A 23,641-nucleotide genomic window follows, 5' to 3' on the forward strand; every position below is an offset into this window, starting at 1 on the left:
TGTACAATCAAGCCCAGTATTAATAATACAAAACTTAATTATATCTATTAAAATAAGCAATAAATATGTTTTTAAAATTAAACAGACATTTCTTGAGGCTCTGGACGACTACTCAAGCAAGCATTTAGGATACGTGTAAACTTACTAGCTTCAATGGTGCTGCATAATTCAGGTGTAGGGAGCCAGCTGCAGGAAGATAATTTGACAAACCACGATCTTGGGGCCAAACCTAATTTTCCATCCCCACAAAGGTAATAATATAACTAAAAAGCTGGAATAACCTGAATTTTAATGAAATACGGACTGTACTCTGTCAAACTTCCCAAAAGCGTATAGAAGACACTGATCCTATCTTCTCAAGTCAGTCTTGTTAGCAGAATTATACATTTTCCTAAAGAAATAATACCAAAATTTGACTCCTCCAAAATTTTTACACTTTTTGCAGCCAACTGATTGTAGAAGAAAGCTCTTAGGCCTCAATGACTAGAGCTCTTACCATTTTAAATCCCAATTAATTAATTTGGCAAGCAAAATGTTAATAAACTCAGGATGTGTATCTGCACATGTGCCCTCAAATACAACCACACACACTCCCATTCCTGGAAAACTTTAATCCGAATAAATGCTATACTAGGAATTTATTGCACTATATACTGAACACATCATCTCAGATTTTTGGTGTATTCAAGCCTCATTTTTGAGATAGGATTTAATATTATGCAAGAATGTAGATAAATAGGCAGCTCTTGCTGGGGAGACAGGAATATAAAAAATATGGGTTTGCCAGCCTTGAAAGTGTCCTGGTAAAATTCCATGCTTATATAGCAGATTTGTTTGCATGCAGTAATACTGGGTACTTCTTTTGACAGACTTTTTACATGTAATTTTTTTACCAAAGAATTCTACAGTGGAATTCTACTTTTCCACTATACGTTGCCTGTTTTTATCTTGACGCTCATTAGGATCCTGTGTGTTTATGCACGTGACCAGTCACACTGACTTCAGTGGTGCAGCTCACAAGTTTAATATTACTCACATGCTTCTATACCTTGCTGGAGAAAACCCTAACTGCTTATTATATCCCAGTTAAGATAATGCACTATAATGCAAATACCAGGGAATTTCATCCTATAGTGGTTCATTACTACAATCTCACTTGTGAATATAATTCCATGTTCTCTTGCTTAATCTAATTTCACCACTTCTGGTTTGTTCCTCCGCTGTGCAACTGGGTCCTTGTTAGTTTAAAAAGAGTTTCACTATGAAGATGAATCTTCCATTTTTTGCTTATGTAAGAAAGTTGCTGACATTAGAAGTTATTCTATTTACCTTAAATGATTAAAAAGAAAGAAAAAGAAAAAGAAACAGTTCCGACTCCAGAAGAACTATGACATCTGGACCAAAAACAGTTGTTTTGAAAGGTATCCAGAACTGTGTACATTATTTTACCTAGTAGAAGCAGTATTGTCTGCTTTTAACAGAGCATTGTAAGTATCCACCACCTGCTGTTTGAGTCAAAACATTTCACAGCATACTCTTTAAATCTAATGATCTTATCAAACAGGGATGAGACTGGTACTGCATAGAAATGACTATGGTTTATCGCATGGATAACATGGTGTTTTGTAGCCCTATCTGAGCAGAAATGATTAGTCCCTCTATCCAGGCTTGTGAGATGGCACACATATTCCTTACACTGGAAAGGAGGAGAGTACTTTTACAATTAGGAATATCTTCTATTTCATTATTTTGTAATTAAACTCTGTCAAACTCCTAGCAGAGAGTTAGTTGTACAGTGAGAAGTCCTGCGGCACCTTATAGACTAACAGATATTTTGGAGCATAAGCTTTCGTGGGCAAAGACCCACTTCATCAGATGCACAAAGCAGGTCTTTGTCCACAAAAGCTTATGTTCCAAAACATCTGGTAGTCTATAAGGCGCTACCAGACTTCTTGTTGTTTCAACATACGCATAAATTTGAGACTCGGGTCAGACCCTAAGGACCAGTAAAAAGTGCCTCAAGAAGACTGTGTTCTTTCCTCCTGGCTTACTCCTCCTTGGCGCCGCCATCTTGGTTTTTCTTATCTGAATAGTATTATTCTAATAAGCTTTGATGGAGACAGATCTCTTTCAACTGCCGATAAGTTAAATTAGGACATACCTCAGCTGTTCCTTTCCAGTGTCCCTTTATCTCCTTTCTCCATTGGTCTGTCTGTATGATTTTGTTTTCCCTTACTGTGGTTTTATATAACATTTAGGATGCATCTGCGCTAGGAACTAACTTCAAAGTTAAGCAATACTTCAAAGTAGCCAGCAGAGAGTCTACACACATTTTCCCTTTGTTTGATGTTGGGAGCCCAACTCTGAAGTCCTTATTCCATTCCCGAGTGTGTGTAGATGCTCAGCTTTGAAGTAAGCAACTTCGAAGTTATTTTTGCAGTGTAGACACAGCTTTATACCCATAGGTATAGTTACAGATAGATGCTTGGACAAGAGGTTCTCCCTACTTGTGCACTCATATTGTGCTGTATGTATAAAACTAGCCTCTATCATTTATTTCCATCACTGACCTCCAGCATATCCATCTGCCCCTCCTTCCATCCATTCCTCCATCTTTCTGTATAGCCTTGATCACCTTAATACCTTAGCAGCTGTTCCAGACATTTTGCCTATGGTTTGATATATATTTTTAAAACATATATGGAATCATAAGCACCTTCTGTAATCTTTTCATTCATGTAATCCTGGTTTGCCCCACAACCCTCTTTACTCAGTTTGTGGTCATTCCTTGCTGCATTATGCCTAACTAAGGGTCTGATCCTGGAAACCCTACCAAGCACAGCGCTTATTACCATGTGCCATCCCACTGAACTCATAGTAGTAAGCACAAAAGATACTCTTTTTGAAGAGTACTTGCAATAACAAATGCTATGCCCAGCAAAACATGTTTGCAGCATCAGGACCTTAGCCCATCATCCGATTCCTGCAAAGACTTTCATGCATGTTTTATACTCTGAATCCCTGTGAAGTCAATAAAAAGATGAACACTTGTGTAAGTCCCTGCGAAATTGCATTGAAAGTTCTTTAAGTCAACACCTATCATTTTTGGGGTACACACATGGCTAAGTAAAGGAATGGTATGACCAATTTCTGAGGGCCGTAGAAAGGCGAACACCGTACTGTACAGCAGTGTTCCGCCTAGCGTTCTAAGCACCAAGATAGGCGATGATGCAAACCACCAATACAAACACATGCTGTCCACTGTGGGTGCTCCCCTGATAAGCTGGGTGGCACCTGAATCTCTCCTGAGCACAACCCAAGCACTCAGAAGAGAGGGAACACTGTTGCACAACAGCTGTCCATGACCGATTTTAGGAGAAAGCTTGTATAAATGTCAATAATCAGGTTAAAAAATACAGTCTCGATCTGTCAAGGAATACTTGTCTGACAATTTGAAACTGAGAATTTGGTACAGTTTGAACTAATCAGTCCAGAAAAGCTTCATATGGTCCCTCTCCATTTAATCCTTCAGGGGTCACTCTTCCTTTTCTTATGAGCACAGAAAGCATTTTGAAGGAAGGGGGTCCAAGCATGATACATGCATTCACCAGAGACAATAATAAAAAGACCTCACTGCCATGGCCTCCGTTTTTGTTCCTGCCTTGCATGCTGTCTGTGGTAGGGAGGGAAGGGCTGGGGTAGTGAACTGAAGCCCTATGAAACGGATGAAAAAACACTTACTGGTTTCCATCTGCAGACTGTAACTTCCTCCATTCAACAACAGAAAAGGTTTCGATTTGAGTTGTACAGTTTCATTTCTAAGACACACCCTCCTCAGATGACCTTTGTCTCCTATCAGTTCTTACAAAGTGTCAGACTTTATTCATTCCAATCATGGAACATAGATGGAAGCTTTTGAACAGGGTCTTTTTAATTTTTTTCCTTCTTCATAAACTAATGACTGTAAGGCTCACTACAACTCATTGAATATTACAAATAAGTGAGAAAACATAAAAAATATAAAAGCCAAGATTTTGTATCCTAAAATATCTTAATTTACTTGGTCAGTTGTAGTGCAGTTTTAATTCTGACTGATTATTATACAGTATGTGAGGAATTTTTTTGTGTATGTTTTGTAAGTCCTATTAGTTAATGTCAAGCCTCACTATAATACCTGTTGGCTGAAAACTGGAGAGAAACCATGCCTTATATTTGGGTGTGTAAATTAGAATGTGCAGTGGTTTAGTAATGTAAGGATTTGTGAGACTCTGCATTATTTAAGGTCCTGAGTCATCAGTTTCAGATAAGAAATTCTGGAGAGGTCAGAGGTATTCAGACCTGGGGTTTAGTGGGTTCCATTTGTAATTTAAATGTAGCATTTAATCATATTTTATTTCTTGAGTATGTCATTTATTTAACTCATAACTTTCTTATGTTTGGTCTTTATAAGCTCAATATAGAGAAGGTGTCCTAATGCAGTGCATCCTGTTGCGATACAAATATATTCACAGTTCTAGAGGAGAGAGGGGGAAAAATCCCTTCAGTAACATGAGGAAAAAAACAAAGCACCCCCCCCCCCCGCACAAGTAAAAGTCTACATGTTTTTAAGTGTAAAAGAAGTGAACTAATTAAAATGGTCTCAGCACTAAGCTATGGGCAGTCTAGCCTAGTGGGTTGGAACAAGAATCAGCCCTACCAACTTGAGCTGACTGCAGATGGGGCAGATTTAGGAGTGAAGCCAGTGTTCAGACCAGGAAATGAGAGTCCAAAGCCTAAACTGAAGAATTAGATGGCGTCAGCAGAGCTGAAAGCCTCATCAGGCCCCTAGGCAAGCGGTGTGGGTGGCTCTATGCTCCTGGAAGAGGCATGGACTCTGTGAAAGGGGCAGGGTTGGGGGCAGCCAGCCCGCAGTGCTGCCCACATCACAGCACCCTGCCCTCTGCCCTCAGTGCTGCCTGGAGTGTGCCATGAAGGACTTTGGCAGCGATTTAAAGGGTCTGGGGCTCTGGGAACTGCTGCCGCCAGGCTCTTTCAAACCACAGGCCACAAAGGAGTTGCCCCTTTGCCCCTCCTGCTCTTGTCAGCAGGCCTGGATGGAATCATAGGCAGAAGGTGGAACTGAGGGTCTTGGTGAGAACTCACAGATCTGGAAGAGGGTGTGAGCTAGGGCAGGAGGAGGTATGGCCTCAGGCAGGAGCAAAGCAAAGCTAGAGACAGTGGAGGCTATATCAGGATCAAGCACAGGAGCAGGTTAAAATGTATTGAGCAGCTACTGGATAGCTACTGAGCTTTCATGTCAGCCGGCATATTCCTATGGTCCCTTTCTATCAGAGCTCGGTGGGTTCCCCACAGACTGGCTTTACTGCCAGCTGGTCCTTGACAAATACAGACACTTTTCACATTGTTCTTAATGAATTAACAGAGTCACCTTATGCCCTGTCAAATTGCCAGTCACTGTACAGAGTCAGTTCAGTTTTTGTATTAGCCAAAATTTTGATATCATTATATAGGGAATACAGCATGTCTTGAAGTCTCTGTTGATACAAGGAAAAATGAGACAAAATTTAAGAGCAATCGACATTTGAACCTTAATTCAACAGCAGACTATGGACAACTACAGCTTTGGTTCATGGACTTTTTAAGTAATATGGTCTCTTTATATTGAAATTCGTATTTTTTGATGGTGTTACTTCACATTCTTGCACAAACATTTGAAAATAACATTCACAGATGTACAGCATTGGGAACCCCACCGAAGTAGGTCTTTTGAAGTGTAAACAGGACTGAGAGACTGAACAAATTCTGTCGACAGTCTTATCCTTTCTATTTAATCCATTAATTCTTCCTTATGGTGACTTGATAGAACTATCATCACAGGACAAGAGACAAGATAATGTTGTTGTTGTTGCTGTCCTTTGTTTCAGATTTTTACTGTTTTTAATCCAGTCCATGAGCTCAGATAAAATCTGTACTCTTTAAAGACTGTAACCCAAAGGTTCTTACAGTACATCAGCACAATTTATAGTCTGACATTCACAGAAAATTATTTGTATGCAAGTATAAGACTCATATTTGTCATGAGTTCTAGAAATGAAAGTCACTGGTGACCCCCTGGATTGTTGTTAATACAAGTGTTGCTTTTCTGTGCGAAAACTGAAGGACAAGACTTTACATTTCTGAAGGCCTGTTTCATTTATTTACAGCTCATGGTTCTGGGATTCCAGATACTTTGTTATCCAGTAACTGTTTCACTATTTTGCAGGAGCTGTGATAATTACACTCTGTACTAGGATTTTTAGTGGCCCAATGCAATATGACACATCAATATCACATTTGGTTTAAGCAACTTGTAATGTACTGCAAGGACTGTTCATCTTTAGTAGCACCCAGCAGCAAGGGCTATCTAGTGAATCTAGTGAAACTCACTCGCATCTGAACACATTAAGCAACACACAGATTTATAGAGCATTCCCTCACATCGAAGCGGTATTTAAGTACAACTGCAGAGGGTTGACTTAGGAAGAGGAAATCTGAAGCAACGGATGCTTTAGTATTTTTCTTCTTTAAATAAATAAATAAAGATTTCCCCTTTCTAGGGATCTATTTTCTCTATTTTAACTCTTCCCTTTAGATTCAGAACATATTGTAGGCAATCATAGAATTTTACATACCATGCATATTTATTATTCATCAAGCTATTACTGAAAAATCATCCTTGTGATTTTACCTGAGAAGAAGTTGGGATATCAGGTGGGTGGGGTGGTTTGGTCATTGTTAAGGCTTATATCTCAAAGAATGATAAAATTATTGAAATATAATATTACAAAGAGGAGGACATTATTATCATTTGGTTGAACCACTTTATATCATGGGATATAGTTTTTTCTATGCATAATATTCTTAGAGCAGTTCTTTGAAATTACTCAGTTCCACTTCTGTCTTTTTGTATGTGGATTATATTAAAAGAAATTATAAACCTGATTTCTGATTTGTCTATATTCTGGAACTTGGACAGCACATGAAAAAAAATCCTGAAAAATTCTGCCCCTTTTAGCAAAGCTAGATTCAACATTTAGCATGTCTTTTAAAAGAGTGAGTCACTAACCACATCCCTGTTTCTATCACTGAATTACACATTTTATTTTAAAAAGCCTTGACTCTTGTTCTAACCCTTTGGTTACAGGATAAAATGAAGACAGTTCGTTTTAATTCATTAGAAAAAGCTCATGGTATGTAATACTTAATTCTCATGAGTTTTGCTTGTGCAGTTAAAAAAAATCAAATGTAAACAGACACTGATCAACTGATGACTTAGATTACAATTTACAATTGAATTATATGTGACAAAAACAAAACTATAAAGAGAAATGCTAGTTACTGTTTTGATTTTTGAGTTCTGCTACGCAAACTTTTAGCAACCTTTACAGTCATACACCATTGCTGTTTTTGAATTTCTAACACAAGCAGAAAGTAAAGTATGAAACAGTACCTGGCAAGTACCTGGTGTGCTCTCGTGCTCTCTCACTCTCTCTCTCCCCTCCCACAGGCAGCTTGGCAATGGAATGCCCTTCAAATCCATGGCTGACTGCTTTTGGTAAATGTTTTACGAGACACTAAGCAACCTTCTGTCCCACCCTCCGTGCAAACACCATTGCAAGAACACGATATCATGGTCACAAAGACACATATATGCAGTACAGAGTAATGTAAATGTGGTAAAGAAACTTAGTTTTATTTCCCTCCTTCCCGGAAATAAAAAAATTTCTACGATGAAAGGGGGCGTAGGAGAAGGATGCTAGGAGAAAAAAAACTGCATCAGCAGGACTATTAATAAATATTTTTCACAGAGTAAATCATGATAACCTTTCCCTTTATTGTTCTAGTCTGCAAGCAAGCCTAGGCGTGTCTAACAGAAAAACTGACAAACAGTTAATAAAGTGGAGCATATAGTTTCTAAATAAATCTTAAACACAGAGAACAGCCATCCCCATGACAGTTACAACTTCAAAAAACCCAAAACCTACTGTACTCTGAAATCACATAGTAAAATTAAGGGAACAGAACCAAATTCACAGTGACAAGCAAAATAAATGTAAAAGGAAGTTCCCTAGTAGGTGCTTTCCTAATGAGAAAATCTGCCCCCACTTTTCAACCTCCCCAAAGTTACCGAAAGTTAAAATTCTACTAGTCCCAAACCAGACTTTTTGCATTCCATTCAAGATAGCAATTACAAATGGAGGAGAGCAGAAACCAACTTGCATTAAAACAGTGAAACTATCTGATTTGACAAAGTACCACCACTGGTCCCAAAAGCGGAGCTGTCAGTGAACTAACTTGAAAATGACAGATGTGGTTTAAACAAATGACTGTACCATATTCAACAGTCCAATAACATAGAAGAAATGTCTCTAACTTCTGGTACTCGGACATACACACCCAAACAACAACAACAAAAATTAATCCCAAATCTACATATGATACTTCTCTGTCTACTGGGTTCTCCTACAGCTACCTTTTTTCAATCCACTGACATTTGGAAAATTTTGCCAGTGTATTAGTTGGAGCACAACTAATGTACAGAACAGTATCTGACACACACCACAGAATATGGATTTACTAGCATTCCAGTTGGCAACTAGACTTTGAGTAGACTAATCCTGTTGTGTCACAGAAAGAGAGGATATTTTCCTGGTCCACCTCCTGTACTCAGCTGTAAATCAGTGGGGCAAATGTACAACTTAGGAAGCTTTCCATACTCATATATGAAGACTGAGCTACGTTGGCTGCCCTAACTGAGTTGTGCTGGCAGTAACAATATTCCCAGCATCAATAAAGAGGCTCACTGAGTGTTTTGAAGATGGTACAGAACAGGCAATATCTCAGTTCTTAATACATTAAAGGGGGTTCCTGACAGAGATTATAGATGATTTTTATTATGATGCTATTCTTATACTAATATGAAAGCAAAGGCCTGTTTTTGGGTAATCATGTCACAGTTCAGGGTGGAGTCATGTAAAAATAGCCACAGGCAGGTGAACAGTTCACATACCTGGGCTGATGCTGAAGGTCACACACAACTACACCCAACCCCAGAAAACTCATGAAAAGATTAGAGGTCAGTGACATTTATTATGCAGCACTTAAAGACAAGGGGAAGGACTGAGAGACCAGCTGAGAGGAAGGTGGATTAGTCAGTTGCTAGAGCTGTGTAAAACTTTTCAACCAATTTTTTTTTTTTTGGTGAAAATGCAGATTCGACATCAGTGTCGATTTTGCCAAATTGTTTCTGTCAGAAAACAAATAATTTTTGAAAAATACAAACATTTAATTATTTGTATTCAAAATAACTTCATTTAGAAGTGTTATTTGTTTTTAACCATTAAAAACATGCTCAGATTCAAAATATATTTTATTTGACTCAATCATTTTTAACTATTTGATTTGTCAGAAATACTGAAAATTTTAATTTATTGGTTCACCTAAAATGATTTTTTTTTAAATTATCAGTCAACTGAAAAGTCACTTAACCAACTACACTGGTGGCACTCCTGTGTGCCAGAAAGATGGGCATTTGGGATAACCTGGGAACAGATGAGGATTGGGTCTTCTGTTTGCCTTCTGTGGTCATAGAACTGAAATCTGCATGTGACCCTGCAGTGGCTGGTTCACTGACAATTCCTGCAAGCAAACTGAGCTTGGTTTGTACCTGTACTCTGCACTATTTGCACAGCCCTGCCCACATGTAAATGAGCCTAGACAGTTCTCAGAAACAGTCAGGCTGGGTCCACATGGAGCTCTGCTCAGCGCCGCCGCCAAGAGAGCAATGCAGTGAGCTTCTCAGGATTGTAAATGGCTGCTTATTTGTATACCCCTGGAGCTCATTACCATAGCCATGTGAGAGTTTGTTGCTAGCAGAAGGAGGTGCCAGCACTGCAGATGGTGTGTGGACATGCCTTGGCCAGCTAACCCCACCTCTCTTGCCAGTTCCTTATGCCTGAACTGTTTCAGGCATAAGGACAGGCAACAGAGGCAGGTTTAGCTGGTAGAGGCACACCCACATGGTCTCTGTAGTACCGGCACCAAACTTTCACATGGCTGTGGTAAGTATCAGAGGGGTAGCCGTGTTAGTCTGGATCTGTAACAGCAACGAAGGGTCCTGTGGCACCTTACAGACTAACAGAAAAGTTTTGAGCATGAGCTTTCATGAGCACAGACTCACTTCACTGCAGCATCTGATGAAGTGAGTCTGTGCTCACAAAAGCTCATGCTCAAAACTTTTCTGTTAGTCTATAAGGTGCCACAGGACCCTGCGTTGCTATGGCTGTGGTAATAAGCTTCAGGAGTATGCAAATAAGCAGCCATTTGCAGTTCCAAACAGCTCACTTTGCACAGCTCAGCTGGCAGGGGCGCTCAGCAGAACTCTGTGTAGACCTAGCTTCAGTGTCCTAGCAGCTACAGCTGATCCCAAGGGACAACGTAGTAATTATATTTTATTAGTTTCACTCATTCCTTATGTTGCCCAAAGACTTCCCATTATATAACCTGTCCTTTGCCCAGAATTTGGAGAAAGAGGGAAGGTTCCGATGAGCGTCTCTCGGCATTTTGTATCATTTGGTACCTCCATTCCTGCATCCCATGTCTGTACCGTATGGGAGTCTAGTACAAATGTTGTCCTTGACATCTGCAGACAATTGATATTTAATTCAGTCCATATCACCTGGTTGTTGTACTGATGCCATGGGATACTCTACAGAAATATGCAGTGCTCAGTGTGTGGACCCTGCTGAATCCCAATCATCATCTTAGATTCTATCTTGATAGCAAGGAGCTTTAAAGCATTTGCTTTCCTTTCTGTCAGGAAGAGTGGTCGTTTGACTCAAGCATAGGACTCGGGAGTCAGGAAAGCTGGCATCTATTGCCTGCTCTGAAACAGGTTTCCTGTGTAATGACAGCCAAATCACATTAACCTCTCTGTGTCTCAGTTTTGCCACCTGTAAATTGAGGATAGTAATTTCCTAACTCATATGGGTGTTATAAATTGTAATTCATTATCTATAAAGAGACTGGGGCCTTCATAGGGGAGAAGAGAAGTAAGGATGGTGTGGTATCGCCACTCTTATTTCTACAGTGCTGCAGAACTGGGACCTTAGTTAGCAGAAGTGTTCTCTGTGAGCTATGTACATGCAAATTCTTTTTCTTTGACAGAAAAAGCTTAATTGACTACAGGCAGTGACCAACATAGTCTTAGTCACATGTGATCTCTGTACAGGACTTGTGGCAAGTTCAGATAGGACACCCAAGTTTGCCTGAGTTCTAAAATCACAATTCTACACTTTTCCTTTTGTACCATGCTACCGACCTTGAAATCTGTGGCCTATGAATAAAGCTGAGCAAGAAACAGTTTCCCCATCCTGTAAAAAATGTTAAGATGTCTTCACATCTCCCACCCCTAGTTCCAGATAGGGATGAATCATCAAACTGGAAGGGACCTCGAGAGGTCATTGAGTCCAATCTGTAGCACTCATGTCACGATTAAGTAGATCATCCCTGACAGGGTTGTGTCTAACCTGCTGTTAAAAATCGTCAGTGATGGAGATATCACAACCTTTCTATGTAATTTATGCCGGTGCTTAATTTTCCCCAACAGGTAGGAAACTTTTTCTATTGTCCAATCTAAACTGCCCTTGCTGCAATTTAAGACCATTGTTTCTTGTCCTATCCCTAGATGTTAAAGAGAATACATTTTCTTCATTTCCTTGTAACAAGCTTTCCTGTACTTGAAAACTGTTGTTAGTTCTCACCTCAATCTTCCCTTTTTGCAAACTAAACAAACCCAACTTTTTTTTCAGTTTTTCATTCCAACTTGGTATCATCCACAAACTTTGCAAGTATACTCTCTATCCAATTATCTAAATCATTAATGAAGATATTGAACGGAACAGAACCTAGAACTAATTCCCGCAGAACACACTCGACATGTCCTTCCAGATTGATTGTGAATCACTGATAACTACCCTTTTTAAGCAGTTTCCAACCAGTTATGCACTCACCTTATAGCAACTCCATCTAGGTTGCATTTCCCTAGTTTGTTTGTGAGGGTCATGTGAGACAGTATCCAAAGCCTTATTAATGTTAAGATACACCTCACCTATTGCTTTCTGACTGTCCACAAGCCTTGTTATCCTGCCATATAAAAGCTATTAGGTTGATATGGCATGATTTCTTCATGACAAATCTATGTTGTTCCTTATCACCTTATTATCTTTTAGCTGTCTGCAAACTGATTGCTTAATAATTTTCTCCATTATCTTTCCGGGTGCTGAAGTTCAGATGGCTGCTCTGTAATTCCCTGGGTTATTCTTACTCCTCTTTTGATAGACTGGCACAATATTAATCTTCTCCAGTCCATCTTCCTTGACTTTTCAAATATAATCACTACCAAATTCATCATCCATTTTGGTCAATTTCATAGTCAGAGGATTTTAAAAACCATAAATTTAATGATTTCAGATATTTAAATCTAAAATTTCATGGTGTTGTTATTGTAGGGGTCCTAACCCAAAATAAAGTTGTGTGTGGGTTGCAAGGTTATTGCGGTGGAGGGGAGGGGTAAGGGGTGGGACTACGGCACTGCTGCTGTACTTCTGTGCTGCTGGTGGTGGCAGAAGTGCCTTTAGAACTGGGCAACTGGTGGCTGCTGGCTGGGAGCTCAGCTCTGAAGTCAGAGCTATTGCCAGCAGCAGCACAGAAGTAAAGTTGGCATGGTATGGCATTGCCACTTTTATTTCTGTACTGCTTCTGCAGAGCTGGGACCACAGTCAGCAGCAGTGTTCCCAGTAAGCTAAGTGGTTAGGCAGCCACCCAGGGGAAATTCAGGTACTGCCCAGCTAATTAGCAAAGTGCCCACTGCTCCCATAGCCAGCAGCATGAATTGCTATTGGTAGTGCATATTCCCATATGCCTTGCTGTACATAACAAGATTTAATCTGCACATGGGTGGAAAAAGTTGGAGGGAACCCTGGTCAGCAGCTGGCACTCTCCAGGTGCCTAGCACTGAAAGTAGCAGTACAGAGGTAAGGGCAACATGGTACAGTATTACCACCCTTATTTCTGCATTGCTGCTGGCAGGAGGACCATGGTACTGCCACCCTTACTCCTCGCAATCCTTCAGAGCTGGGCATCTGGCCAACATTACAACCACTCCTTTCCAACTGCCCAGAGCTGAAGGTAGTATAGAAGTAAAGGTGGCTGCACTGTGGCCCTCCCAAAACCTTGTGATCCCCCTGCAACTCCCTTTTCAGTCAGGACCACTCAATTTGAGATACGTTTGCCTCTCTTAAGACATCTGTGTAGTATAGAGTAAAAGGACACAAGACCATATTTCACAGGGGGTCATCAGCATCTTGCATGGCTGTGAATTTAGTAGGACCGTAATAATCCTTAATGGCTCACATATGTTCTCAGTCAAGTCCCTAAAGTATTCTAAGATGTACTTCACTGGGCCTTCATGACTTGAAGACATCTAACTTGTTTAAGTAATTTTTAACTTGTCCTTTGAAATAATGATGGATGGTCATGCCAAAGCAGCCAACAGCGAAGTATAGGATTTACTATCAGGCTACATACATGGTATTCTGGAGTGGCTTTTTCTCAATCTCTTCTCTAGAAGCTGTATAAATAAATATTCACTGCGCCAGAGAGAAAGAAACTGATTTTATAGCCTAATAGTTAGGGCTCTCACCTAGGATGTGAGAGGTGCATGTACTTTGTCTTCCTGTTTTGACCAAAAATTCCATCATGGACCTGAGTGATCGTCTCAAGAGAAGTTTTGTCAACATTTTTGTTTCTGTGTAAAGTTTCAGTTTTGATTAATCAGAATTTCCCAATCCCCCCTAAATATTTTACTGAAAAATTTCAGACCTGTTTTACTTATTAACCTCAATTAAATCTAAATTTCTACTCCTTTTGACCATCTCAGTATCTCTTATAAAATGCTATAGTATGAACAAAATAACATTGTTAATTAACAGATAAAGTTGATATACAAGCGATAGACAAAGCATCTCTCCCATCTTGGTGTGATGCTACAACTTGGTGAAACTCAGGTTTTCACTCATATGCATTTGTGCAATTCTCTTCTCTAATTTCCAAGGAATTAATTCCAAAGACAGCAAAATTCATTCAAAATCACTGTTTCATTTGCTTTTGGATTGAAGCAGAAGAATCCTTAGCACTTAAACATTTTGAAGCATTGTACAAATATCAAATTATGAGTAAGTAACCCTACAAAGCACTGTTAGAAGATATTAACATTTATCTTCATTTTACGGATGAGGACAACAGTGAGGGAAAGTGATTTGATTGAGGCAAGACAGTGCCAGAGATGGACCTTATTTCTCACCGTTTTGGCACAAATCTATAAACAGGGTGACATTCTCTCCAAACTATTTATAAGGATTAATAAACCTGGATTGAGTTACGAAGAGAAGTTTTTCACAGCTTGTACAACATTCAGAGTGACTCAAATATTTCTCAGGAAGTTCAGCCCATCTCTGTATCATCTATTCCAAAGTTCTTCATATCATGCTTACACAGATTGCCAAGGGCAAGTTTTTGATTAACATATCAGTGAAAGAAGAAACTGTGATCCACAGAAACTTGGCATTTCACTCTCTCTCTTCTCAGAGTTCAACCTTTGTCCTAGAACATAGATTTCAAGGGCAATTATAACACTTGAATATTTGCTTACTGGAAATGGGAGAGGCGTTGTGTCATGCAGCATTCTAGCTGTAGAGTCAAATGTTAATTTATGACAGAAAAATTATATCCTCAGATTGGTTTGGAGGCAAAAGAAAGAAAAGGTGTACATTTCAGAAATGGAAAAAGCACCTAAAATCTATAGGCTTTTGGAAGAAACATTATCAGCTAAATGTCAGTTACTCAGGGAATTTCTATTTCCCATGAGTTTCTGCACCAGTCAGTAAATAATAAGTAGTTCTCACTTCATTCAAGGTATGTTTGTGTTTCATCCTTCATGGCAATATTCAGACCAATAAACAGTGCAGCCAAAAGAAGATGAATCCCTCATTGCAGCCAGGAGCAACTCCCTATGGCTGCTCTAAAAAGCAGAAGCTCTAAAAGTTCATGCTCAGAATAAAGAACTGGCTGTATCAGAACAATAAGCACTGCAGAGATGTACTGAGATGGATCCCCCCTTCCTGGCATTAGGGAAGTTTTGTGCTTCTCCATTAGGCCCTTCCAAAACATATCAGGGCAGAGTTAAACTCCAAAGGGAACTGTATGCCATCCTCTTAAGGGAAAGGGCTGGCAACCTTTGGAAGCTGTAAGGGAACTGGGTGTCAAGGTGAAATGATAATGGACCTTCAGAGGAGGATGCCCATGTGGGGCTCTAAGGATCTCTACTGCAGGAGGAAACAGGAACACAAACAAGGCTCCAAGAGCATTCATGGGCAACTTGCTCCTTAGCAATGATTAGAAAATGGCATTCACCAGAGCATCATGTATTCTGGTTGTTACTTGAACATAGTACTTTGTGCTTATTGAGATATTAGCGGTAAATCTATGCTGCAAGTGGGAGCAAGTCTCCCAGTGCAGGTAGATAGAGTTGTGACAGAGAAACTTGTGCTAGCTAGCACATTAAAAATAGCAATGTGGGTGTTGCAGCCCATCTGACCCCATAGGTTTAAGAGCCTGAGCTTCAATGTCTAAGTCCTGTAACATCTGCACAACTATTTTAAGCATGAACCTTACTGGAAAACTCCATTTACTCAGGCTAGGAGACTCACTCCCAGCTACACTGTAAACCAAGAGTGGGGAACCCTCAGCCTCTGGTCCAGATCCAGATCACAGCTTGCCTGCATCCGGACCCTGAGGCTCAGCGCTCCCTTCCAGTGCATCCAGCCTGTGGTGGGGTGGGGAGCCCTGAGCCTTTCAGGCTGTATCAGGCAACCTGAGTCCAGATCCGGTTCAAAGGCTCTGCTGGGGGCGAAAGTGGCACCGGGATCTAGACACAGCCACCGCCACTCCTCCTGCCCTTCCCCTGGCTCAGGGAATGGCAGCTGCTGTCTGCAGAGAGGCTTCCCCACTGCTCTCATTGGCCAGAATCCCTCCCTGCAGCGGCTTTCTCCTGCCATTACCATTTCCCCAGCCAGGGGAGGGGGAGGCAGCAGTGGTGGCAGTGAGAGGAGGTAGACGCTTGAAGTCCCAGCCCATTCCTGCTCCTTTCTCCTGCCCAGATCTCCCCACCCTGCTCCTGTGGCCCTCTCCCAGATCCCCACCCTGCTCCTACACTCCCCATCTCACGCAGGCACTCACCCTGATCCTACACCCACCTTTCCTGCCCAGGCCCTCTACCCTCAGCCTGTTTCTGGACCCTCCCTCCTGCCCAGACTCCTCACCTCCAGGCCACTCCTGAATCCCCAACTGCTCATCCCAGCTCACTTATACATCTAAACCTCCCACTCATATCCCCCCACCCCAGCTCATTCCTGCACACTCCATCCCACCCAGACTCCAAACAGCCACCCCCAGCCCTCTCCTACACCCTCCCTCCCACCAAAGACCTCACACCTGCTTCCTGGAAGCCCCCTCCCACACCCTGAACCTGGAACTGCCCCACAATTTTTGGTCCCACCCTGGCTCCCAGAAAAGTTAATCTTGCCTGACCTCAGTCTGCTCTGAGTGCTGGAGCATGAGGGGAGTGAGGTGTCTCAGTCAGGGGCCACATCAGTGAGGGTGTTTTCGGTTTGTTTGTTGTTGGTTTTTCTTTTGATTTTTTGCTTCTCCCTTTTATATGGCCCCCCAACTGATTATTCTGTGGGTCAGTGGCCCCCAACCCATAAAAGCTTCCCCACACCTGATGTAAACATACCCTACATGGCCACTATAGGAGTTCACCCACTGCAACTTCTGTGCCTATTCTTTACTTCTCCTATAGCTTCAGCACCCTTTTCTATAAGGCAAAGAATTGCAGGTCATGAGCTAATGCAAAATTAGTTCTTCCCAGAGCAGAGAACAAGTGCTCTTACAAACAATGTGAGTGCTTTTGAAGAAGGAGATAATAGCACGGCCAACCCAAATGCTGGCATCATCAGTGTTTTCAGTAGGGAGGGTTCTGTCACCTGTGACTAGGGGAGCAATCAACTTGGAAAAAAACTGGCCATATTCCATTGAAAAACTGAATGCTGATGGGAGAAAATACTTGAAATCTGCAAATAAGTTTCCAGAGAGATTTTCTATCTTTAAAGAGCTGACAAGCAAAAGATGGGTTACAAGAAATACAAAATCCTACAATTGCTGAGAGAACCTCCCACGTAAGAAGGAATTAAAAAAAAAAAAAAAAGAGAGAGATAAAATATGTCTACTCACTTCTTTACTTGTTGCTTTTTGCAAAAAAGTTTAGAAAGCAAAATAGGCACACTTCACTTAGAAGATCCAACTGTCCAGATATTATCTGCTTTTTGTGGGAAAGTGGTACAATGGTGATTCAGCAATCTTTCACTGAAGACAAGTACTTCAAAATACTTCCTTGTAGCTGTCTGGCCTGCTTCTACATGTGTGGCTCTCACATTTACAGTAAAGTTCAACCAGGAAGCAAGTTATTTAAAAAAAAAAAGAAAAAAAATGCAAGCATAGTCACACCTTGCAAATCTATGCAGAATTTAAACAAGGCACATAAATCCAAAATGTAATTTCTCAAAACGCCCACTCAGCCTCTGCAGGCATCTAACTTCCTCACACAGCTAAGTACCTGCAATTAAATTTCTGCCTCTGGACACATGGAAAGCCACCTAATGCCCAGATACCTACCACAAACTTATACCCTAGTGTGATCTTCAAACCAGGTGTTTCCTGCAGGGCTTGATCCAGTGGATATGACCAGAGCACACCTACTGGATCAGAGCTGGCTGTTCTCTTGTAGACTTTAACCCACTTCTTGGGCACTCAGAATGTGGGACACCCAGGTCCAAACCCACTCTCTACCTGATACGGAGCAGTAATTCTCAGGTAAGTGTCCTAACCATTGGGTTACAGGTTATTCTGGGACAGGAGTCTCTCAGCTTCTCCTGATGTTCCACTTGTATTCCTGCTCTACATCAGGTACTGGAGAATTTGAACCTCCGTCGCCCACATCTTGTGTGTAAGTGCACTAAAAACTGGTCTAAAAGCATCAGCACCAACAGCCGCTAAAAGCCCTTGGCAAGATGGGAGGGGGGCCTGGCTCCATGGCCTGGAAGGAGTGGGACTAGGAGCAGATGGGGCGGGGCCAAGGGCAGTCATGGCACTGGGCCCCCTCCGCACTCCCTTACAGCTGTGGGTAGCTGGAGCAGCACTGCCACGCTGTTTCAAAGGGGCAAAAAGTAGAAGCGGGGGTGGCTGGAGCTCCAGACCCCTTTGAATGGCTGGACCCAGGGGCAATTGTCCCCTATACACATATCCCTCCTCCCCTGCCAGTGGGCCTGACTAAAGGTTACAATATAACCACCAACTCCTTCTCCCCTGTCTTATGCTGAGATGGACGTCATACTTTAAAATTCAGTTTTTGTGCTCTGTCTTGTTTTGACTCAGTATAAAATCGATCAGAGTCAAGTACTTTTCAAGGTGGGGGGCAAAAAGCTAAGATGCAGCCCAAATGTTATTTTTGTTGGTTATATATAATTTGCCTATTTGAAGGGAGGAAAAAAATTACATATATGCAGCAACCACATACTAATCGGTTAGTTACTTCTGAGGCACTGGTTCGGTACTTGAAGAATGACATAATTTGCCAGCTTGCTTGTTTCAGTAGGAGTAAAATTAATCTCTTCTGTCGTACGGACAGTTACTTAGAATATGCATTGTACTTACACAATACCAAATCCTCAGCTCGCACAAATCAGTATTGCTCCATCGACTACCAGGAAGTTATGCTTATTTACACCCACTCAGCTTCTGGCCCACAGCATTTATATGCAATAGATTTTAGCCTAAATTTCCCATAGATGCTTTTAATTTTATACTTTAATTACCATAACAATGGAAGAGGGAGGACCAAAAACTCAAAATATCACGGGCCAGATTCAGCCATTCCTCTTATCTCACACATAGTCTTATTGATGTTAGAAGGAACAAAGTAAGGTACCATGCAAGGGAAGAAATGGCAATAGATTCTTGCAGCATGTAGCTACTGCAATAGAGTTCAGAACCCATGCATCTGTGATACAGTAAACTTCTTTCATATCGAGCAGTTCTGGGACTGGGAGGTTGCCAAATATTCAAATTTTCTGAATAATTAAGAGCTATACCTAGCGATGCATAACACTGAAGAAAAACAAGATTAGATATTAAGAAAGAAATAAAAATGTATGCAGAGTACTTTATTTACCAACAGTAGTACCGTACATTGTCAACTTATACTGTATTTGCTATATTTATTTATATTACTTTCACTATACTGTACTTATGGAAAATGTAACTAAACTTTACTTGTGGTTAAAATACCAGTTGCTTTGAGAGTTCTGGATAATAGAATGCCGGATATGGAAGAAAATTACTGTAGTTCATTCCCTTTGCAGTCTGCACCCCAATAGGCAGTCTGCAGCTACAGCCTTTTATGTCAGAGGTATTGATATCAACACACACTAGATCAGACTTTTCCCAACAAGAAGACTGTGAATGAGTCCAATTCTACCAGGAAATAGTTTTACAGTGGGATAAAAGAGAATATTGGGTCAGATTTTCACAAGAACTCAGCACACATTTTAGGTATCAAAACTTACATCACTGGGTATAAGGTGCTATAAAATGTAAGCACTTCTAAGAAATTATACAAAGACTTATTTATAATGCATTAAATCTGTTGTTCCAGGCTGCAGAATTTGAACCCTGATTAGATTGCTGCCATTTCATTATGTTAACAGCGAACTGCAAATTCTTTAGCTTCCTAAGGGTTAAATATTGACACATTCAGTATATTACTTTAATATTCCACCTAAATGCTTGATTATGTACAGACTCTTTATTTGGCTCAGCAGGTACACTAGGGCTGTGTCTACACAATCGTAAAACTTCAAAATAGCCATGCAAATGGCCATTTTGAAGTTTACTAATGAAGCACTGAAATACATACTTAGTGCCTCATTAGAATGCCAGCAGCCACAGCACTTCGAAATTGCCATGGCTCACCGCCGCACGGCTCATCCAGACGGGGGTCCTTTTTGAAAGAACCCCAGCAACTTCGAAACCCCCTTATTCCTAGCTGCTGGCATTCTAATGAGGTGCTGAATATGTATTTCAGCACTTTATTAGTAAACTTCGAAATGCATGGCCATTTTGAAATTTTGGGATAGCATAGACGTAGCCTATATGTTGTATGTGAACCTCAAGAGGTGACCATCATTTCAATTTAAAGAATAATGCACAAGACAACAAGGCATATAGAAGTTCTTACAGCTGAGTGACACTGCTCAGATTGAATCAGCCTTGAACATATAAAACATGTAAAATACCTGGATGAAATCCTTTTTGTTCTCATAATAATTTCTAATGTTAAAGAAGCAATGTTTGTTACATTGCCACCTACATTGTGGACCCTTTATTTTGTGTCATTAGGGTCACCCTGTCCACCAGGTCCAGAGGATTCATGCTTCTTTCATGGCCTGTATGGGAAGGCTTAAGAAAATGCAACATAGCTTCAGGAAAAGACAATGTTGTGAAGGCTAAAAAATTGAGGAATGGCTACATATATGAGGAATGGCTGAATCTAGCCCGTAATATTTTGAGTTTTTGGTCCTCCCTCTTCCATAGTTATGGTATAACAAGTATAAAATTAAAAACAAGCTTGAGACTGAGCTGCAGCAGCAACACCAAAGATCACAAAGGATTAGGATGGGCAGAGTTCCTACAACGTGTCTGGGAAGAGATCAAGAGGAAACCTGGTTAAAACACTTTCAGTGACGTGAAGAGAATAGAGTCTGACCTGGACGAGATCCAGGGTTGGAGGAGCAGGAGTTGTAAACTGCTTCTTGGATGAGGTTTGTTGATGATAGGAAAAAGGCAAGAGGAGCGATATTGGCTGAGGAAGTCTGGTTTAAGCTCCGCACTCCGTTGATAGGAGAAATATGAGCATGTTTTTATTGCGAGGTGAAGGAGTCAGAGGAGAGGACTCAGAAGTTGGAGAGGGAGAGTGAGGAGATCAATATGCAGAAGGAAATGTGGGGACATGTGGGGAGGTGTTTTGAAAGAGAATAGGTGAGAATCCTTGAAGCCTGTGACAGATGAGGAGGGAAAAGCAAAGGCCACGAAGGAAACAAGAATGAAAGAGACAGAGAGAGAGAGAGGAGGGAAATTTTCTGTTTTGAGAAGTCAGCAAGATCCAGGAAGAAAGAAGGAAGATGCAGGGGAAGGAGCAAGGGGGATATAGGAGAAAATCAGAAGTTACAAATAAGTGATATAAGGTGGAGATTGGTAACAGAAGCCAGTGCGATTGGAAAAGCTGTGCTGTTTGCTAAGAAATATGCAAGCACTTCAGAAGAAAAGAACAGGTGGACTCGATGGCCTCTCGAGGTCCCTTCTAGTCCTACTCTTCTATGATTCTATGTGGTTTCCCAGAGGCAAAAAGGAGCAGTGAATTGGCTGTTTGGGAGTGATCCAGGCTCAAAGGGCAGCAGAATGAACTTTACACTCGGAAAGAAGGGGAAAAGAGTTGAGGACATAATGTAGTGGAGGGATCTTATTGTTGTCACCAGAGAAGAAGGAGGACAGAACAAGGAAAAGACTGAGATGTAGGGAAGCCATAGGTACAGGAGGTCACAGGAGGGCTGGGAGGAGAGGCCATGTCAGGGAACTGGGCAATGCTGAAGCAGATGGGTTGAAAGCAAGACTGGAACCTCAGATGTTCAAAGATCAGAGGATGGGCAGTGTTTATAGTGAAGACTAGGTAGGGTGATCATCTATCCCGTTTTTCCCCAGGAGAGTCCCTTATTTCAACTGTCTCACAGGCATCCTTACTTTTTTTTAAGAAACTAAGCAAATTGTCCCATATTTTGTGGGGCTCCTGTTCCATGGCACCCAGTGTCTGGAGGCAGCAGGCTTTGCTGCCAGGGAGCTCCTCTGCTAGGCAGCTCCCCCTTTCTCTGGCACCCCACAGAGACAGTCCCCACTGCTAATGAGCTCTGCTACGGGGAGGTCTCTTCATTCCCTGGTGCTCCCCTGCTGGGAGGTTGTTCCACTCCCCCTCATCCCTGGTGCCTCACTGTGGGGCATCTACTCCTATCACTGAGGAGCCCTGACATGGAACAGCAGCCCCCCATCATTGGAGGCCAGTGTCCTGTATTTGCCATAGGACAATGTGGTCACCCTAAAACTAAGTCATTCTTCAATGAGTGGAATAAATAATCCATAATTGAAAAGTGAATACAGAAATGAGGGTAAGGAAAGCTGATGCTGAGGTGGGACACCAAAAGAAGTCTATTTGTCTGAAAAGGACAGTGGAGGATTATGAGAAGAGAAAGAAGGTGAGCTGGAAGTACTAGTCAGACTGGAAGGTGTCTGAGGAGGAGACTGGTGGATAATGATTGATGGTTAGCTTTGTGGAGTGGGAAAAAGAGAGCAAAGCCAGATAAGAGGGTTTTGAAGGAGGAGAATATGTAGGAGGGAAGTGGCTGCAAGTGAAAGGAGTAGGAGAGGGAAAGTCTGACATGGTTGCAGGGCCAATCTGAAGTAGAGGGGGAGAGGGAGAGAGAGAGAGCAGCTGCAGAGGTAGTCAAGGAGTCATCCAGGATTCTGCTAGGGCCAGAGATGGAGAGAGCAGGAGGTGAAGGAGTTGTGGATAGTACTGACTCTTCCAAGATCTTTTTTACTTCTCTTGTTTAAAGTAGTGCTAGATGGATTTTCTTACTTATTAAAAATCTTCAGACAAAAGAATCCAAGAAGACTCTCTTATTATACCCTCTTACAGCAGCTGCATCACATGTGCATATCAAATATGTTGCAAAACTTGTTCCTGTTCTATGCAAAAACTAAAACTAGATATCACTTACTCTTTTGCACACATAGGCAGCAATACGCTTGTAGTGTTCCATTCTATTATATGAGAGCTCAAGGGATGAACACCACAATGTTCTGTACCAGAAAACTGCTACATTTATCCAATATAGAATTCCCACAGTAATTTGTGATATTGCTGTTTTCTGGATCCTCCATTATAGCTCAAGTTTATCACAAGCTATTTTTCCATGAGAAGAGAGGGCTGAGAAAATCAGAGAGATATATGTGCTATGGCAGGGCACTTTGGCAAAGAATTTTAAAACTGCTAATTGTGCAATAACCACATGGACTTATCGCTGCATTGTGGCTCTCCTGAAAATCATGCTGTTGTTAGTGGAAATGTGTTTATTAAAGCTCTTATTTATATGGTACTTCTTCCTGACAGACACATTTACAGACTCTAGAGTCTTTTCCTTCTCTGATTATTTGAAAGAAGACATTTTAGTATTTTGGTTTATGCAAAATAAAATTGTCTGTAGGCATTTGATATGTAGGGCAGTCTTCCCTTGAAACAGGTAGATACTGTGGGCAGAACTGGACTTGTATTTGTAAGCAGGGTTGGGCCAGATTGTTGGTATTTGGATCTCAGTTGGCA

At 41.3% G+C, this 23,641-nt stretch overlaps 1 protein-coding gene across 5 annotated transcripts in view; it reads right to left on the minus strand.

Moving 5' to 3' along the window:
* The window catches only part of RBM47 (RNA binding motif protein 47), a 105,883-nt gene that overhangs the window by 55,872 nt on the left and 26,370 nt on the right, over positions 1-23,641 (minus strand). The window contains exon 1 of one of the 5 annotated variants that reach the window (XM_074992653.1): positions 7,490-7,537. The exons of the other annotated variants lie outside the window; for them this stretch is intronic. The gene's annotated coding sequence lies outside the window, so the exon portion shown is untranslated. Of the gene's footprint in view, positions 1-7,489; positions 7,538-23,641 lie in introns of those variants that run through there. 5 annotated transcript variants of the gene reach the window in all.

Source organism: Carettochelys insculpta, chromosome 4 (assembly GCF_033958435.1).
Source record: "Carettochelys insculpta isolate YL-2023 chromosome 4, ASM3395843v1, whole genome shotgun sequence".
Taxonomy (NCBI): domain Eukaryota; kingdom Metazoa; phylum Chordata; order Testudines; family Carettochelyidae; genus Carettochelys; species Carettochelys insculpta.